The sequence below is a fragment of the Lolium perenne genome, chromosome 7 (assembly GCF_019359855.2).
Source record: "Lolium perenne isolate Kyuss_39 chromosome 7, Kyuss_2.0, whole genome shotgun sequence".
Taxonomy (NCBI): domain Eukaryota; kingdom Viridiplantae; phylum Streptophyta; class Magnoliopsida; order Poales; family Poaceae; genus Lolium; species Lolium perenne.
In genome coordinates, this window is record NC_067250.2 from 284898469 (window position 1) to 284918856 (window position 20388).

The window sequence follows — 20388 nt, forward strand, 5'->3', positions numbered from 1 at the left end:
ACACATCTATGATAACTACGTTGCTCGCCATCAACAAGGCTTCAGCACGAGCAACGCATGAACAACGAATAAACGTTACTGCCTAGATCGCAAGATGCGATCTAGGCAGCATGATGCTTACCCGGAAGAAACCCTCGAAACAAGGGAGTTGGCGATGCGCCTAGATTGGTTTGTGATGAACGTGATTGTTGTTTATTCCATAAACCCTAGATACATATTTATAGTCCGTAGACTTTCTAACATGGGAATAATCCCAACCGTGCACGAGCCAAATTCTATCTAACCGACACGTATCCTACTATATTTACAGATACACGGGCAAACTAGCCCAAACTTTGTATACAAGGCCGATTCATGTATTTCTTCCAAGTATATTCTTCAAGCCCATCTTTAATCGCGGCCCACCTCTGATCCGGTCAAATTCTGGTGATAACACATGCCCCCCTGGTTTTGGAAGTGTCAATTCCAAAATCACTCTGTTTTTCTTCGTCGGGTCATGTCGTGGCAGAGCAGAACCGTCGCAGTATCCTTCATCATGATGCCTCGCCTTCCCAACTTCTCCGCGTGACCTGGCAATTTTTTTTTCTTTGGGCACCACTTCCTCGGAAACTGCTGTGGCATTGAATCTCCACTATATCCCCCTATTTTAACCGCATCCTGCAGTTTCACCTCTTCATCCCCTTCGCATTAGCACTCCAAAAGCCCTCCTCTGCCACCATGTCTTCTTCCTCCTCCGCCTCATCGGGTCTTTCTTCCCTGTCCTCCCCCTCCCGCGAGCCGACGCCAGAGTGGGACCCGGAGGAGGCCCACGAGGCCAACATTCGCCGCGCCATAGAAGACGGGGACGAGCCCAGTCACGACTTCTCCGTCTGGTCAGAGGACGACAAGTCCTCGACCGACGGGGAAAGTGACCTCCGCTTCCTCGCCGACGGGGAAACGGAGGAGGAGAGCGATGACGATCGCTTCTCCTGGGACGACTTCACCTCCTCCGAGGAGGAAGAGGAGGAGGAGGAGGGGGACGACACCTCCTCCGACGAGCCGCCGGCCAAGCGCTTCTGCCCCTGGCCGGGGAACCTCAGCGACTTCGACAGCGACGACGACGCTGACGAGGAGGACGAGGACAACGAGGGCCCTGCCGGCGGCCGCAGCAGCAGCGATGACGAGCCAGCCGGGAGTAGCGCCGACGACGGCGACGACGGCGACGACGAGGGCAGCGACGGCCCGTAGATAAGACCCTTAGAATAGGATCAGTAGTAGTAGATGGGGCAATGTATCCCCTGGTACTTCCTTTTGAGAGCAATCAGCTCTTTATGTAAGAAATCCGGCTATCAATGAAAAATCCCTTTTGATTTGATTTTGCCGATTCCCTTATGCTAATTTAGCCGATTTCCCCTCATACTGACTTTGCCGATCGTCAACTTGGGCAATGCTCAATGAGCCGATGGCAACGCATCGGTCTTTCACAATCTATCCTTCATCTTTTCAATTGATGACTTTGAGATCTGGTGGACAATGTGGAAAATCCATGCCTTCAGGAGAGCCTTAAGACCGTTGCTGAAACAACTTGACGCCGAAGCTGATACTTCTGCCGAACAGGTACCACTTGCTCGCAAATATCCTTGCGATAGTTTCCAGTGATGACTTATAATCCCGCTCTGTTTCTTTGCAGCAACAAAATGGTCCAGAGCCTGTCAATGATGATGGATCCCCGTTCAAATTCCTCCCACCAGCTCCAGTGGTTCTCTTCCGTAGGAACTTACCACCCTTTAAAAAGATTGCGATGCAGAGCCAGCCGATTTCAATAAAATCGGCTGCCAAGAGTAAAGACTCTTCAGGGTCAGCTGCCCCCCAAGCCTCAGTCAGGGCGAGAACCGCAGTGAGAAAAGTAGCTGCCAGGGAAACTTTTATAGCATGTCAGTGTCCCTTCATCCTACTCTTGCAGACCTTTACTGAAGACAATACCAGCGAGGAGACGCAGTTCAGCCGACGAGGCTCAAGCTCGGGCACCTCTGAGGACACCACCACGCAAAAACAGCCAGATGTACCACCATCGGCTCCCAAGAAAAGGTCAGCCCCTGAACCTGCTGCCCTTCAAGCTCCAATCAAAACAGGGCAAGGAAGCTAACGCACCAAGAGTCAATGCACCAAGAGGGCTCGGAAGGATCAGTGAACCCCTTCCTCGACCCAAGAAGCTTCAAATGTGACAGCTCTCCAACTCCTCCTGGCTCAGCTCTTGCGTTTTGCTGCCCAGATCGGCTCCCCGTCCTTTTTTTGCAGACTGATGAAACTTCCAGTGGGGATGTCGAGGAAGTTCTGATGCCCTCCGCAACTCTGGAGGTAACAACCGCCACAGGTGGCATCGATCAAGTTGCCACCTTTGCCGAACCCCAGGCAGAGACGCCACAGCCGATTGCTTCGTCATCGGCTGTTCCCATGGTCATAGGAGAGGTATGCTCCCTTTGTTGGGCTTGCCCTTACCCTGATCTGCAGACTTATGCTGCTCTTGTTGCTTGTCAGGGCTGTGATTTCTCAGGCTTGCTATCGTTCGATCCTGAACCTATCAAGCCGGACCACTCCACAGCACGTGATGAACCGAGCCCCGGCGTCATCGCTGACCAACTCCGATGCCTCAAAGTTCTGCTTTCTTCACCCATTGCGATACTAGTCGAAAACCCTGCGGAGGTGAAGACCACTCTTGAAGAAAACCAGCCTCACGTCCCAGTGACGCTGCAGTTGAAGCTCTGGCCAGTTGGCAAGGATGATGATGACAAGGTCGAGATCGCAGAGGTGGATCACGTCCGTGCTGGTGTACTCCACGCCTTAGAAACTTTCCTTCAGTAGGGCCCGCGCATGTGGCAGTTTGTGCTTGTAATTCTAAAGTCGATGGCTGTGCATCGGCTTTTATACTCTGAAGTCGATGCCCGTGCATCGGCTGTGACTTGCATACTGTTGTCTTCGATGTTTGTGCATCGGCTGTGATGATTTTTTTTTACTGGCCGATTTTTCTATCGGCCCCCAATATTTTACTGCACATGTGTCGCACATGTTTATCTGATTAGGTGCCCCCCGAGCCGAATCTGTCAGGTAACTGCAGATATCGGCTCTGTAGTTAGCCAAGGTACTGTACTTGAACATCGGCATCGCCATGACTGATGTTGACTTCTTCCAGCTCGTTAGCCGACGTAAACCTGTATCCCCGCTTTCCGCCGCCCGTTAGATCGACGTTGAACACGGGCAGAACGTATAGTGAGGATAATTTTGGCCGATTTCTGGAATCGGCCTCCATGTTGATTGACTCGCTCAATGAAGGTTTTGCGACGTTTGTCCATAGATCTTTGCTCTTGTTACACGGTCAGGCCGGTGGACAAGACCAGCCTCACCCCGTTTCTCGTCACGTCGATGCGCTCGCAGTCGTCCAAAGTGATGCCTGAGAGTGGCTCTTGGCCTGCCGTCTCCCAAACGTTCATGTCAGCCGTTGAAATCTCGGCTGAGTCATCTGCGTGGACGACCTCTACTTCATCTCCATCCCACTGTATTAAACATTGGTGCATCGTGGATGGAATGCAACAATTGGCGTGGATCCAATCTCTCCCTAGCAGGACAGCATAGGTGCTCTTGCTGTCGACAATAAAGAACGTCGTAGGGATGGTTTTTCTTCCTACGGTCAGATCCACGTTCAGAACACCTTGCGATTCAGATGCTTGGCCGTTGAAATCGCTCAGTGTAATGTTGGTCTTGATCAGATCCGAGCTAGAGCGTCCCAACCGACGTAGCATGGAGTATGGCATAATGTTGACTGCCGCTCCGGTGTCTACCAGCATCTTGTTGACAGGCTGCCCATTGATATAACCTCGTAGGTACAGGGCCTTCAGGTGTCTGTAGCTTCTTTCTCGTGGCTTCTCAAAGATAACTGGCCGTGGGCCGCAGTCAAGTTGTGCCACAGGTGCTTCGCCCAATCCTAGAGCACAAAACTCCGCTGGAAGGATGAACACCATGTTTGTGCCAGCCGATGTCTCATCATCGGCTTTCCTTTGTTTGGGACGCCACTCTTTCTTTTGTGGTCGTCCTTCTTCGTCCAGAGTTCGCTGAATTTTCACGGCCAGATCAGGCCGCGCCTTCCTTAACGTGTGCAGGTATAACCTTTCAGCTTCCTCCAAACCACGTAGCCGCTGAACCCTACGCTTTTGGGAACGGCTGAGTCCATCAGGGCACCACCTTGGCCGGTGGTACTTATCTTCCTCTTCTTCATCGTCGTCTTCCAATTCCTCGAGATCTTCCACCCGAGAGGACTCAGCGTACTTGTTCTGAGATGGGAGCGGCCCTAGACGTTTGAATACTGACACGTCCCCTGCACCCTTCTTCTTCTCTTTACATTCTGGGCAGTTGCCGATTGTAGGCAATCGGCTCATTCCTGAATCCAAGCAGTGTCTGAAGAAAGGACAGTCCCAGTGCCTATCCACGTCGTCTTGTTCCCTTGACTTCTCCTTGGCATGGCGCTCATATCTCTCCTCGTCGCGATCATGCCGGCGGTCTCTCCTGGCGTCTCTGCTAGCCAGACGATCTCTTTCGTCGTCGTCGTCATATCACCGGCGTTGGTCGTATTGACTCACGTATTTGTTGAGGAGATGATCAGAGAGAGGTCGCTGATATCGCACATTCTTCACTTCTCCCTCTGTGACGTAGCGCTTGCCATCGTGCCGGAGCCGATCGCGTGGAGCGGCTTCCTCTTTGTCCTTGTTATGAGAGCAGCTGCCCTCGTCTCCGTCCTTCCCAGAGTGGTGCCCAGGTCCTACCATGTTGATGCTGAACGAGAAACCTGGCTGGCACCTCCCAGGGTAAGTGCACTCCACCATGTTAACGGCGGGGAAGGGGTGCGTGTCGACTTTCATGGTGTACTGGCTAAAAATTAACCGTCCTTGTTCTATCGCCAGTTGGATCTGCTGACGCCACACCCTGCAGTCGTTGGTGGTATGGGTGAATGTGTTATGCCACTTGCAGTATGGCTTTCCGTTCAGCTCCTGTGCCGTGGGGATTTTGTGGCCTTCGGGTAACTTTAGCTGCTTCTCCTTAAGTAAGAGGTCGAAAATTTGCTCAGCTTTAGTCACGTCGAATTCAAACCCTCTTGGAGGACCTTGTGGCTTAACCCACTTGCAGGACACGGGGCTTGCCCCCCGAGTCCATTCAGCCACTGCTACCTCTTGATCTCCCGCAGAGCCTTCATCTTCATCTGCCTCAACCAGGACCACCGCACGCTTGAATTTATCCTGGTATACCTCTGGGTGGCGCTGTTCATATAATGATAGCTTCTGCACCATATGCGCCAGTGAAGGGTACTCTGCTTGGGAGGCCACATCCTTGATCGGTGATGCAAGACCCACCACCGCCAACTCGACTGCTTCTTTTTCAGTCACACGAGCCGAATAGCATCGGTTCCTAACAGTCCTGAAGCGCTGGATGTATTCTGATACCGTTTCTCCGCGCTTCTGTCGCACTTGTGCTAGATCAGCAATGCCAGGCTCGGAAGACTCTGAGTGATACTGTAGGTGGAACTGTTCTTCCAACTGCTTCCAAGTCCGGATTGAGTCTGGTGGCAGCGATGTGTACCACCCAAAAGCCGATCCTGTGAGGGATAGTGCAAAGAACCTCACACGTAGTTCATCTGATGCTGAGATCGTGCCCAGCTGCGCCAAATATCGGCTCACATGCTCGATTGAGCTGGAGCCATCTGACCCACTAAACTTGGAGATTTCGGGGAGCCGATATTTGGGTGGTAGTGGGATCAAATCGTACTCGTTGGGGTACGGCTTGGAATAGCCGATTGCCCTCCTTTTCGGCACCATGCCGAACTGGTCTCTTAAGATTGTACTGATCTGATCCGCGGTGATGGCTGCAGGAGTCGAACTCTGAAGATTCGCTGGAGTCGTATACTTAGCCAGCCACGCTTGCTTCTCAAGCTCTGAGCCAACTGCAGGAGTTGAGCTCTGGAGGTTCGTCGGAGTGGCATACTTAGCTAGCCACGTCTGCTTCTCAAGATCTGTTCCAGAAGTTCCTCCTGCTGTTCTAGAAGTCCCTACTTTATTGCGATGATCTGGTTTGAGAGAACCCAGCTGCTGCAGTCTGGTACGTATGTGCACGTGTATCCGTGAGGGATCTCCTTAGGCGCCTCATACAAGAACTGGTAATCACTAGGGTCACCACCGATCTTGTAGACGACGTATGCCGATGAACTCGGCACCTCTAGTGCTGCCAACGCGAACGGCAGCGGTGGTCGGGACTGGAGTGGTATCTCTCCTTGGTGAGTCCCCAGAGCTGGTCCTGACAGAGAATACTGATGGCTCATGATTTCCTGGATCACCCGAAGGGCGACACGCTCCAAAGTGTTCACCAGGCTCTCAGAATGGCGGTGCAGCGAATGAGCTACCATGAAATTAATCTCCTGACGCAGAGACCTGGTGCGTTCTTCTGAAGGGGTAGACAGGTCCACTCCATCGAGCGCGCCTTCAGGCGAGAACCCCTTCCACCTGATGCCGTGTGAGCGGGTTCTCTGGAAAGAGCCGATGAGGTCGGCTTCAAGGATAGCTTTGACCTCGTCATACTTCTTCTTGAGCTCCTCAGTCAGATCCTCGTACGTGACCGGAGTACCTTCCGCCATCTCAGATGTAGACGGCGATGCAGTTGATGTCGAAGACTGTCCCACCGGGCGTGCCAGAATGTGTTGCGGTCAGAAACCCACCGGCGAGCAGCGACGGGCAACACAGTAGAGCCGGGAGGCTGCCAAGACTGCGGCTGGCCCTGGTCCCTCGAGCGACGGCCCGCAAAGACTCGGCACGCACGTCCGATGCTGGTGCAAGGGCGTGCCACCTGACCTATACCTGGTCAGGAAGGTGATGGATTTGCCTCGCTTAGTTTCCTGCATGGCATACACGTAAACATTAAATACGAGCCTCGATCGGCTCTCAGGTTATCCTGTGAATCGGCTCAAGGAGCCGATCCACCCATGATTCGTACGAGGTGTACGATCACATGGTGGTCCTGCTTGATCGAAATAAAGCTAAAACGACCTACTACGATTTAGGGTTTTCACCACATAATCGGAACATCCTACGCGTGATTGAGCCTGGCGGCCACGCACGGTGATCATAAACCGACCCTAGACAAGGCCTAAAAACCAACATGAAGTTGATCACCGGAACATCCTGTCTAGGGCTAGCAAACTACACCCTACGTGCTACTGGATCCTTCAACCCGTTTGTAAGGCCTAACTATGCAGATGTTAAACTAATCCTTGAAGAACAAGGAGCAATCATAACGGATCGGATCTACTAAATAACGATCAAGCGGGGTGCCGCCCTTACACCTAAGATAGGCGTAAGGGCGGCTAGACATCTAAGGGTTGCATGGACGAAAGCATGTAACACGACGGAACAATGCTAACCCTAACACATCTATGATAACTACGTTGCTCGCCATCAACAAGGCTTCAGCACGAGCAACGCATGAACAACGAATAAACGTTACTGCCTAGATCGCAAGATGTGATCTAGGCAGCATGATGCTTACCCGGAAGAAACCCTCGAAACAAGGGAGTTGGCGATGCGCCTAGATTGGTTTGTGATGAACGTGATTGTTGTTTATTCCATAAACCATAGATACATATTTATAGTCCGTAGACTTTCTAACATGGGAATAATCCCAACCGTGCACGAGCCAAATTCTATCTAACCGACACATATCCTACTATATTTACAGATACACGGGCAAACTAGCCCAAACTTTGTATACAAGGCCGATTCATGTATTTGTTCCAAGTATATTCTTCAAGCCCATCTTTAATCGCGGCCCACCTCTGATCCGGTCAAATTCTGGTGATAACACCTTGGCCATTAATGGCGCGACTGCCTGTTCTGCGCGCGCACTGGCGGGCGGCGGCTGGGTTTCTGCGCCGCCTTCAATGGCATCGTATCCCGCGCGCGGCCGCCCTTAAAAGTCCACCGGCCGCGTTCGTCCTTCGCCCACAGTTCCATTCGCAACACCACCGCCGCAGCGCCATGGGGAGGAAGAACGATTTCGAGGCCTCCGGCAGTGGCAGCAAGAGGGTGCCGCTCCTCGTCATGGCGGGGAGGCTTATGCACGACAAATGGGTGCCGTGCGACGACGCCTGGTCCAGCGTGCAACTCCCTGGCGGCTGGCGGCTCAACTGCCGCCGGTTGCCCATGCCTCCCGTCCCTACGCGCGAGCCAGATCGGAGCGCGGAAATCCGGCGACGGAGGCGGTACCTGCCGCCGGACCTTCGCGCCGATCCGGCATACGCCATCGACTCGCCCAGTTGGCATTGATACGTCTCCAACGTATCTATAATTTCTGATGTTCCATGCTAGTTTTATGACAATACCTACATGTTTTGTTCATACTTTATATCATTTTTATGCATTTTCTGGAACTAACCTATTAACAAGATGCTGAAGCGACAGTTCCTGTTTTCTGCTGTTTTTGGTTTCAGAAATCTTACACAGGAAATATTCTCGGAATTGGACGAAACAAAAGCCCACGGCCCTATTTTCCATGGAGGGTTCCAGAACATCGAAGGAGAGTCGGAGGCGGCCAGCAGGGGCCCCACACCACCTGGCGGCGCGGCCAAGAGGGGGGCACGCCCCCCTAGGGTGTGGGCCCCTCGGGACTCCACCAACATCGCCCCTTCGCCTATATATTCTTGATACGTCTCCAACGTATCTATCATTTCTTAAGTTCCATGCTAGTTTTATGACAATACCTACATGTTTTATTCATACTTTATATCGTTTTGATGCATTTTCCGGAACTAACCTATTAACAAGATGCCGAAGTGCCAGTTCCTGTTTTCTGCTATTTTTGGTTTCAGAAATCTTACACAGGAAATATTCTCGGAATTGGACGAAACAAAAGCCCACGATCTTATTTTTCCACGGAGCTTCCAGAACATCGAAGAAGAGTCGGAGACGGGCAGCAGGGGGCCCACACCATAAGGCGGCGCGGGTGGCCCCCTGGCCGCGCCACCTGGTGGGGAGGCCTCCCCCTGGCCCCTCCGAGGCTGCCCTTCCTCCTATATATTATCTCCGTCACGAAAACCCTAAAAAGATAAGCCACGGGACGAGAAAAGTTACGCAGCCGCCGCCATCGTGAAGCCAAGTTCGGGGGACAGAAGTCTCTGTTCCGGCACGCCGCCGGGACGGGGAATTGCCCCCGGAAGGCATCTCCATCGACACCACCGCCATCTTCATCGCCATTGCTGTCTCCTATGATGAGGAGGGAGTAGTTCTCCCCCGAGGCTAAGGGCTGTACCGGTATCCATGTGGTTCATCTCTCTCTCCCATGTGATCTTTATGTGATCATGAGCTTTGTATCACTATTAATCTATGTGCTACTCTAGTGATGTTATTAAAGTAGTCTATTCCTCCTTCATGATGTAATGTTGACAGTGTGTGCATCATGTAGTACTTGGCGTAGGTTATGATTGTGATCTCTTGTAGATTATGAAGTTAACTATTACTATGCACTCTAGAGGTTACTTTAATATGAACTCCGGATTCACTCTCCACGGTGTGATGGTGACAGTGTGTGCATCGTGTGTGTTTCCTTTATGACGTTGTGGAGCTTGTTTACTCCGGCTTGAGGGTGCTCTCGTAGCCCTACACAATGAATGGTGTTTGTTATCCAACAATAGAGTCTTTGAAAGTAGTACAAAGGAAGAGAACTTATTTATTTATGTGATTATTGTTGAGAGTGTCCACTAGTGAAAGTATGATCCCTAGGCCTTGTTTCTAAGCATTGAAACACCGTTTCCAACAAGTTCTGCTACATGTTTACTTGCTGCCATATTTATTTCAGATTGTTATTACCACTCATATTCATCTATACCACCTGTGTTTTACTATCTCTTCGCCGAACTAGTGCACCTATACATCTGACAAGTGTATTAGGTGTGTTGGGGACACAAGAGACTTCTTGTATCTTAATTGCAGGGTTGCTTGAGAGGAATATCTCTGACCTCTACCTCCCTGAGTTCGATAAACCTTGGGTAATTCACTTAAGGGAAACTTGCTGTTGTTCTACAAACCTCTGCTCTTGGAGGCCCAACACTGTCTACAGGAATAGAAGCGTGCGTAGACATCAAGCTATTTTCTGGCGCCGTTGCCGGGGATCTGAAGAAAGGTTACCCCACAGAGAATTGTCTCCCACGGCAACAAGCTATTTTCTGGCGCCGTTGCCGGGGAGGTAAGGTAAAAGGTATTCACATCCTCCGACTACTAAGCTATTTCCTAGCACTATTGCTGGTGTGTGAGTGCTTGAAGCTATCTCCTTTAGATCCTGCAATTATATCTTTTTGTTTCTTGTTTTCACTAGTTAGGCTTAATGGAAAACAACAACAAAATGAGAGATCTTTATGAACTTTATCTTGAATTAGGACATGATGTGTTTGAAGAGAGAATTAAAAAACCCATGGAACTTTATATGCATGCTAATGTGAATGTTATTAGTATGAATGCTTTGAACACCATTGTTGCTAATGCTATTGAAAATTCTAAGCTTGGGGAAGCTGGTTTTGATGAGCATGATATTTTTAGTCTCCCAAGTTTTGAGGAGAAAATTTACTTTGATGATACTTTACCTCCTATATATGATGATTACAGTGATGACTATCATATTTTCAGTCCACCTACTATTGAGAAGAAAATTAATTTTGATTACAATATGCCTCATATATATGATGATTATGGTGATGCGAATAATAATGATAGCTATTTTATTGAATTTGCTCCCACTACAATTAATATTAATGACTATGCTTATGTGGAGAGTAATAATTTTATGCATGGAGCTCATGATAAGAATGTTTCATGTGATAGTTATATTGTTGAGTTTGTTCATGATGCTACTGAAAGTTATTATGATAGAGGGAAACATGGTTATATGCATCGTAATAATATTAACTTTCCCCTCTTTATGTTTAGAATCTTGAAGTTGCGCTTGTATTGCCTTCCTACGCTTATTGCATTATGCTTACATGACTTGTTTATTTACAAGATTCCTTTTCATAGGAAGTGGGTTAGGCTTAAATGTGTTTTGAATTTGCTTATTGATGCTCTCTTTTACTTCAACTCTTATTTCTTGTGTGAGCATCATTAAAATGACCGGTGCGTCCGCACAGACGCAAATGCGGCAGGTTTGCGTCTCTGCGGACGCGGAAAGGGTCCGCTCGCGTCTCCACCGGGCCCGCCTGGTAGTGAGTCTACATCGAGGGCACCGCTTCGGTGGTCAGCGTTTCCGCGTCTGCGCCGCAGCCTTGTGTTGCGGTCAGAAACCCACCGGCGAGCAGCGACGGGCAACACAGTAGAGCCGGGAGGCTGCCAAGACTGCGGCTGGCCCTGGTCCCTCGAGCGACGGCCCGCAAAGACTCGGCACGCACGTCCGATGCTGGTGCAAGGGCGTGCCACCTGACCTATACCTGGTCAGGAAGGCGATGGATTTGCCTCGCTTAGTTTCCTGCATGGCATACACGTAAACATTAAATACGAGCCTCGATCGGCTCTTAGGTTATCCTGTGAATCGGCTCAAGGAGCCGATCCACCCATGATTCGTACGAGGTGTACGATCACATGGTGGTCCTGCTTGATCGAAATAAAGCTAAAACGACCTACTACGATTTAGGGTTTTCACCACATAATCGGAACATCCTACGCGTGATTGAGCCTGGCGGCCACGCACGGTGATCATAAACCGACCCTAGACAAGGCCTAAAAACCAACATGAAGTTGATCCCCGGAACATCCTGTCTAGGGCTAGCAAACTACACCCTACGTGCTACTGGATCCTTCAACCCGTTTGTAAGGCCTAACTATGCAGATGTTAAACTAATCCTTGAAGAACAAGGAGCAATCATAACGGATCAGATCTACTAAATAACGATCAAGCGGGGTGCCGCCCTTACACCTAAGATAGGCGTAAGGGCGGCTAGACGTCTAAGGGTTGCATGGACGAAAGCATGTAACACGACGGAACAATGCTAACCCTAACACATCTATGATAACTACGTTGCTCGCCATCAACAAGGCTTCAAAGACGAGCAACGCATGAACAACGAATAACGTTCTTTGCCTAGATCGCAAAATGCGATCTAGGCAGCATGATGCTTACCCGGAAGAAACCCTCGAAACAAGGGAGTTGGCGATGCGCCTAGATTGGTTTGTGATGAACGTGATTGTTGTTTATTCCATAAACCCTAGATACATATTTATAGTCCGTAGACTTTCTAACATGGGAATAATCCCAACCGTGCACGAGCCAAATTCTATCTAACCGACACGTATCCTACTATATTTACAGATACACGGGCAAACTTGAAGGAGATATGCCCTAGAGGCAATAATAAAGTGGTTATTATTTATATCTTTATGTTTATGATAAATGTTTATATATCATGCTATAATTGTATTAACCGAAACATTAGTACATGTGTGATATGTAGACAACAAGAAGTCCCTAGTATGCCTCTTAAACTAGCTTGTTGATTAATGGATGATTAGTTTCATAATCATGAACATTGGATGTTATTAATAACAAGGTTATATCATTATATGAATGATGTAATGGACACACCCAATTAAGCGTAGCATAAGATCTCGTCATTAAGTTATTTGCTATAAGCTTTCGATACATAGTTACCTAGTCCTTATGACCATGAGATCATGTAAATCACTTATACCGGAAAGGTACTTTGATTACACCAAACGCCACTGCGTAAATGGGTGGTTATAAAGGTGGGATTAAGTATCCGGAAAGTATGAGTTGAGGCATATGGATCAACAGTGGGATTTGTCCATCCCGATGACGGATAGATATACTCTGGGCCCTCTCGGTGGAATGTCGTCTAATGTCTTGCAAGCATATGAATAAGTTCATAAGAGACCACATACCACGGTACGAGTAAAGAGTACTTGTCAGGAGACGAGGTTGAACAAGGTATAGAGTGATACCGAAGATCAAACCTCGGACAAGTAAAATATCGCGTGACAAAGGGAATTGGTATCGTATGTAAATGGTTCATTCGATCACTAAAGTCATCGTTGAATATGTGGGAGCCATTATGGATCTCCAGATCCCGCTATTGGTTATTGGTCGGAGTGAGTACTCAACCATGTCCACATAGTTCACGAACCGTAGGGTGACACACTTAAAGTTGGATGTTGAAATGGTAGTACTTGAATATGGAATGGAGTTCGAATATTTTTTTGGAGTCCCGGATGAGATCCCGGACATCACGAGGAGTTCCGGAATGGTCCGGAGAATAAGATTCATATATAGGAAGTCATATTCCAAGTTTGGAAATGATCCGGTGCATTTATGGCAGGTTCTAGAAGGTTCTAGAAAAGTCCGGAAGAAACGCACTATGGAAGGTGGAGTCCCGGAAGGACTCCACAAGCTTGACCAGCCAAACCCTAAAGGAGGAGTCCCAGGTGGGATCCACCTAGAGGTGGCCGGCCACCCCACCTCAAGGAAAGGTGGGAGTCCCACCTTGAGTGGGACTCCCTCCTTGAGTAGGTTTCCCACATATGGGAGGTTTTAGTGTTGGGGTCTTATTCGAAGACTTGGACTAGAACTCTTGGGGCTTCCACCTACATAATGAGGAGGAGAGGGAGGGGGGGCAGCCACTCTTTGGCTCAGCCTTGGCCGCACCCCTTAGAGGGCCGGCGCCCAACCCCCCTCTCTCCCCAAACCCTAACGGTCTCTCTCCTCCACCACATCCCGCACGCTTAAGCGAAGCTCCGCCGGATTTCTCCACCACCACCGATACCACGCCGTCGTGCTGTTGGATTCAAGAGGAGCTACTACTTCCGCTGCCCGCTGGAACGGGGAGGTGGACGTCGTCTTCATCAACAACCGAACGTGTGACCGAGTACGGAGGTGCTGCCCGTTCGTGGCGCCGGAACCGATCGTGATCAAGATCTTCTACGCGCTTTTGCAAGCGGCAAGTGATCGTCTACCGCAGCAATAAGAGCCTACTCTTATAGGCTTTGGAATCTCTTCAAGGGTTAGTCTTGATCATCCCCTCGTTGCTACCGTCTTCTAGATTGCATCTTGGCTTGGATTGCGTGTTCGCGATAGGAAAATTTTTGTTTTCTATGCAACGTTATCCTACAGTGGTATCAGAGCCGTGTCTATGCATAGATGGTTGCACGAGTAGAACACAATGGTTTTGTGGGCGTTGATGCTCTTGTTATCTTTAGTTTGAGTACTTTGCATCTTTGTGGCATAGTGGGATGAAGCGGCTCGGACTAACTTTACATGACCGCGTTCATGAGACTTGTTCCTCGTTCGACATGCAACTTGTATTGCATAAGAGGCTTTGCGGGTGTCTGTCTCTCCTACTATAGTGAAGATTCAACTTACTCTTCTATTGACAACACTAGTATCACCGTTGTGGTTCATGTTCGTAGGTAGATTAGATCTTACTCGAAAACCCTAAACCACGTAAAATATGCAAACCAAATTAGAGACGTCTAACTTGTTTTTGCAGGGTTTGGTGATGTGATATGGTCATAATGTGATGATGAATATGTATGAGATGATCATTATTGTATTGTGGCAACCGGCAGGAGCCTTATGGTTGTCTTTAAATTTCATGTTGAGTAGTATTTCAAAGTAGTTGTAATAGTTGCTACATGAGGTGAACAACCATGAAGCCGGCGCCATGAACCTTGACGCTACGCCGACGATGATGGAGATCATGCCCGTTGATGATGGAGATCATGTCCGTGCTTTGGAGATGAAGATCAAAGGCGCAAAGACAAAAGGGCCATATCATATCACATATGAACTGCATGTGATGTTAATCCTTTTATGCATCTTATTTTGCTTAGATCGTGACGGTAGCATTATAAGATGATCCCTCACATTAATATCAAGATAATAAAGTGTTCTCCCCTCGTATGCACCGTTGTAACAGTTAAATGCGTTTCGAAGCATCTCGTGATGATCTGAAGTAATTGATTAAACGATTCACATACAAAGGGTGTAAGCCATGTTGCACACGCGGAATACTTGGGTTTGCTTGACGAGCCTAGCATGTCTGAGACATGGCCTCGGGACAACGGAAACCGAAAGGTTGAACACGAGTCATATGGATGATATGATCAACATGTTGATGTTCACCATTGAAGCTACATCATCTCACGTGATGATCGGTTTTGGTGTAGTGGATATGGATCGTGTACCACTTAACAACTATGAGGGATGTTGTATTAAGTGGGAGTTCATTAGTAATTAGATTAAAACATGAACTAATTATCATAAACATAGTCTGAGTAGTATTTTGAATTAATTTTGTAGTATTGGCATCCGTTTTCTACCATGCGCTAGTCTTGTTATTGAGATAGAAATACTGTTAAAATCTGATAAGAAACTTTACGGATTGGTACCGTATTGTTAAATAATCAAGAATTGATTAAGTCCTATTGCAAACTTTTAGTAAACCTCACATTGTTGATTCAAAGAGCTATGGTTTCAATTAGTACCTAAAGTTATCTTGTCTCCGTGAAACTTGAAGTTCAAATTTGTTTGAAAAGTAAGGAGCTGAAAATTTAGTTTTCAGAAATAATCAAGGTATGAGATATAAGTGATATCTAAGACCTTATTGCAAGATGATAGAATATATTTTGGTGAGATTACATAAACTCATAAGTTTTATGGGAATGTACGAAGGTTGAAGACGCAAGGCGTCACAATCCTCCAACTATTGGGGCACTAACGATATTCACATATCCATGAAGTGACCATCCTTAATATGCACCGTTGCTAAGACTAAATGCGTTTGAAGCATCACGTGATGATCGGGTGTGATAGATTCTACGTGTGCATACAACGGGTGCAAGCTAGATTTGCACATGCAAATACCAAGGTTAAAACTTTACGAGCCTAGCATGTACAGACATGGTCTCGGAAAGTCGTCATGATATGATGGATAAAATTATGAGTGAAATTGTTCATCATATTACAAAGTTACTAATAAATGAAATCTGGAACACTTATCATATGATGATCAATTTCAAAGTAAGAACCTCAAGGTTATTGGTATTTGACCAACAAACCTAGAAGTTAATGATGTTGAAGTGTTTTTCTGAATAATGAGGAAAGCTAAAAGAGAAACTGCAAAAGATATTTTGGCAAAAAGAAAAGAAAAGACTAGAAAGTCTAGCTCAGGTGTATATAAATGATATACATGTTATGGTTGTATTCCTAGTTAAGTCACACTATGAAATTCTTGGGTATTAGTACTATATTGGTTGGTATGAAGTGTCATACAAAACAACGCAATACAAGAATACAATGGCCTAAGTGACTGACAAGGAATATGATAGGAATGCACGTCTGGAACAAAATAAAGTGTTATTATGTTCGCCGTTAGCATTCTATCTAGCCCTTAGAATTTATAATATAGAACTTAATAATTGTTATTTTGCTCTGGTCAAATGAAAACAATGAGTTGTTCAAATTATGACATTACTCCATGTACGATGGATAAGTTATTATAAATCTTAATGGTGAAACACACATACATAACACTGACGCTAAAATGCCATAAGGCAAATGATTTGAATTCCACTTATTTGTGGAACCGCCATTTAGGTCATGTTAGAAAGGAACGCATGAAGGAACTCCGTGCAAATGGATTTTTGGAGTCATTTGATTTTTGAATCATTTGGCGCTTGCAAATCTTTTCTAAAGAGAATGATTAAAATACCGTTCATAGGCCAAGAGTTGAACGGGCAACAAACTTAGTGGAAAAATACATAATGATGTATGTGGTTCACTGAGCATAGTTGTGTGCGGTAGATTCTTCTACTTCATGAAAACTTTCAACAATGAATTGAGTATATATATGTGGATATATTCAACAAGGAAGAAGTTTGAAACATTTGAATGGATTCAAATAAATTTCAGCATGAAGTGGAAATCATCATAATAGAAAAGTCAAATATCTATGATTGGATCATGGTGAAAATATTTGAGTTACGAGTTTTAGCGAACATCTAAGAGAGTTATGAAATTGTTCTACAACTTACGTTTCTTGGAGTATCATAGTGATGATGAAGTATCCAAGAGATATATCCAAACTTTGTTGGATCAATGATGAGATAAAATATTGATGCCATTATATTTTTGTGGATTATGCTTTAGTGACTACCGCTTTTACACTGAATAGAGCATCATCATGATCGGTAGAAATGACACCATACGAGTTATGGCATGGGTATAAACCCTAATAGTCCTTTCTTTAAATTTTGGTCTAAAAGTTAACAACCAAAATCGGATGAATGTCTTTGTTGGTTATCCCAGAGAATTGATTGGGAATTCTTCCCACTATGGAGACAAAGACAAAAGTGTTTGTCAATGTTTCTTATTTCCAAGAAATTGTTTCTAGTGAAGTATTTGAGTGGGAGGACAATATAATTTGATAAGGTTTATGAACCTGAGCATAATGGTCAGAGTAGCGCAGCATCGGAATTGGTTTCGGAAGCGGCCACGACGATCATGGCTCCCATGTCTAAAAAAAAAATGTTATAGTCATGAAGATCGAAGTACTTATTGAACCTTGTAGGTATGGTTAACTTTGTGATCAAATAAATGATTTGTGAACAAAGGATTGATTTTGAACAATGATAAACCAACTACAAACAAAGAAGTTATGATGGGCCCTGACTCCGTTAAAATGGCCATACGCCATGAAATCCATAATAGATGAATACTTTTTTGAAAGTAAATGGATCTATAGACTTGGATGAAATATCATTAAAGAAGCTCGACTTGTCGAAAAATTGTTTACGACAAAGTTCAAAGAGTTGACTACGATAAGATTAGATCTTCCGTAGCAATGCTTATAGTCTATGTGGATTATTCTAGTAATCACTACATATTTCTTTTATGAGATATGATAGTAGGATGGCAAAAAACACTACTTAACAGAAGTATGTATACAAGATACAACCAATTGTTTTGCTAGTCCGTAGAATACTAGATAGGTATATGAACTTCAATTGGATGAAGTGAGTATTACGGAGTTGGAATCTTCACCAGATGAAATAGTCAAAGAGTTTTTTGATTTCATCAGAGACGATGAAGAGGCTTGCGTTTGCAAGAAATTAAGTGGGAGCGCTGAGACATATTTATAATACTTATGTAGATGACATATAGTTGGTTATAAATGATGTAATTATATACTTGATTAAAAGGTTTCATTGAGAATTAACTTCAATGAAAGGATATGGACTGAAACAAATTTAGTGTCAAGATCTATGAAGATAGATTGAAACACATAAATAAGTTTAAGTCAAAGTACATATGATGGATATTGAAGTAGTTCAATATAGAAATATTAAGAAAATGTTCTTGTCATGTGAAGGTTTAACAAGACTTGAGTGTATCTGACACTCAATGAGTAAAAACACATGAGTGATTATAGATCACGAATAATATGTACACAATCAGATATCATGTGCTATAAAGTGTTATGAGCATATACCAGAATGATTCATATGATGATCATTGGACGACAGTAAGAATATCCTTGAGTACTTTAGAAGAACTAAGGATATATATATATATATTTTTGTATGAAGAAATGACAAACAAATCGCTGTAAGGTGTTACACCGATATTGGTTTTGTCACATATAAAATATAATTTCAATCTCAAATTAGACTAAGTGTTGTTTAAAAGATAGCACAATGAGCTAGAAGTTGTCTATGCTAGATTTAGAAGAGTTCTAAATATTATGACGGATTCTACAAAAGAAGGCAGAGTATGTCATTGTTTTGACAATGACAAAGGATGTTAAGTCAAGAGGTTCTTTGAGAACTTGGTGTAGTTCCGACAGAGTCAGAACTTTGAAGCTGTATTGTGTGACAATATAAGTGACATATTTCAGACCGCGAAATTAAGGTTCCACCAGAAGACCAAACATATTAAATGCCGACTCATTTGGAAATGAGTGACGCGTTGAGACGCAAATGAATTACAAAATACATACGGTTCTGAGCATGTCAGATCCGTTGACTAAAACCTCTCCCGTGAGCAAAACATGATAAAGCACCGGAAGGCCAAGGTGTTATATCTTTACAAATGTAAACTAGATTATTGACTCTAGTGCAAGTGGGAGACTGAAGGAGATATGCCCTAGAGGCAATAATAAAGTGGTTATTATTTATATCTTTATGTTTATGATAAATGTTTATATATCATGCTATAATTGTATTAACCGAAACATTAGTACATGTGTGATATGTAGACAACAAGAAGTCCCTAGTATGCCTCTTAAACTAGCTTGTTGATTAATGGATGATTAGTTTCATAATCATGAACATTGGATGTTATTAATAACAAGGTTATATCATTATATGAATGATGTAATGGACACACCCAATTAAGCGTAGCATAAGATCTCGTCATTAAGTTATTTGCTATAAGCTTTCGATACATAGTTACCTAGTCCTTATGACCATGAGATCATGTAAATCACTTATACCGGAAAGGTACTTTGATTACACCAAACGCCACTGCGTAAATGGGTGGTTATAAAGGTGGGATTAAGTATCCGGAAAGTATGAGTTGAGGCATATGGATCAACAGTGGGATTTGTCCATCCCGATGACGGATAGATATACTCTGGGCCCTCTCGGTGGAATGTCGTCTAATGTCTTGCAAGCATATGAATAAGTTCATAAGAGACCACATACCACGGTACGAGTAAAGAGTACTTGTCAGGAGACGAGGTTGAACAAGGTATAGAGTGATACCGAAGATCAAACCTCGGACAAGTAAAATATCGCGTGACAAAGGGAATTGGTATCGTATGTAAATGGTTCATTCGATCACTAAAGTCATCGTTGAATATGTGGGAGCCATTATGGATCTCCAGATCCCGCTATTGGTTATTGGTCGGAGTGAGTACTCAACCATGTCCACATAGTTCACGAACCGTAGGGTGACACACTTAAAGTTGGATGTTGAAATGGTAGTACTTGAATATGGAATGGAGTTCGAATATTTTTTCGGAGTCCCGGATGAGATCCCGGACATCACGAGGAGTTCCGGAATGGTCCGGAGAATAAGATTCATATATAGGAAGTCATATTCCAAGTTTGGAAATGATCCGGTGCATTTATGGCAGGTTCTAGAAGGTTCTAGAAAAGTCCGGAAGAAACGCACTATGGAAGGTGGAGTCCCGGAAGGACTCCACAAGCTTGACCAGCCAAACCCTAAAGGAGGAGTCCCAGGTGGGATCCACCTAGAGGTGGCCGGCCACCCCACCTCAAGGAAAGGTGGGAGTCCCACCTTGAGTGGGACTCCCTCCTTGAG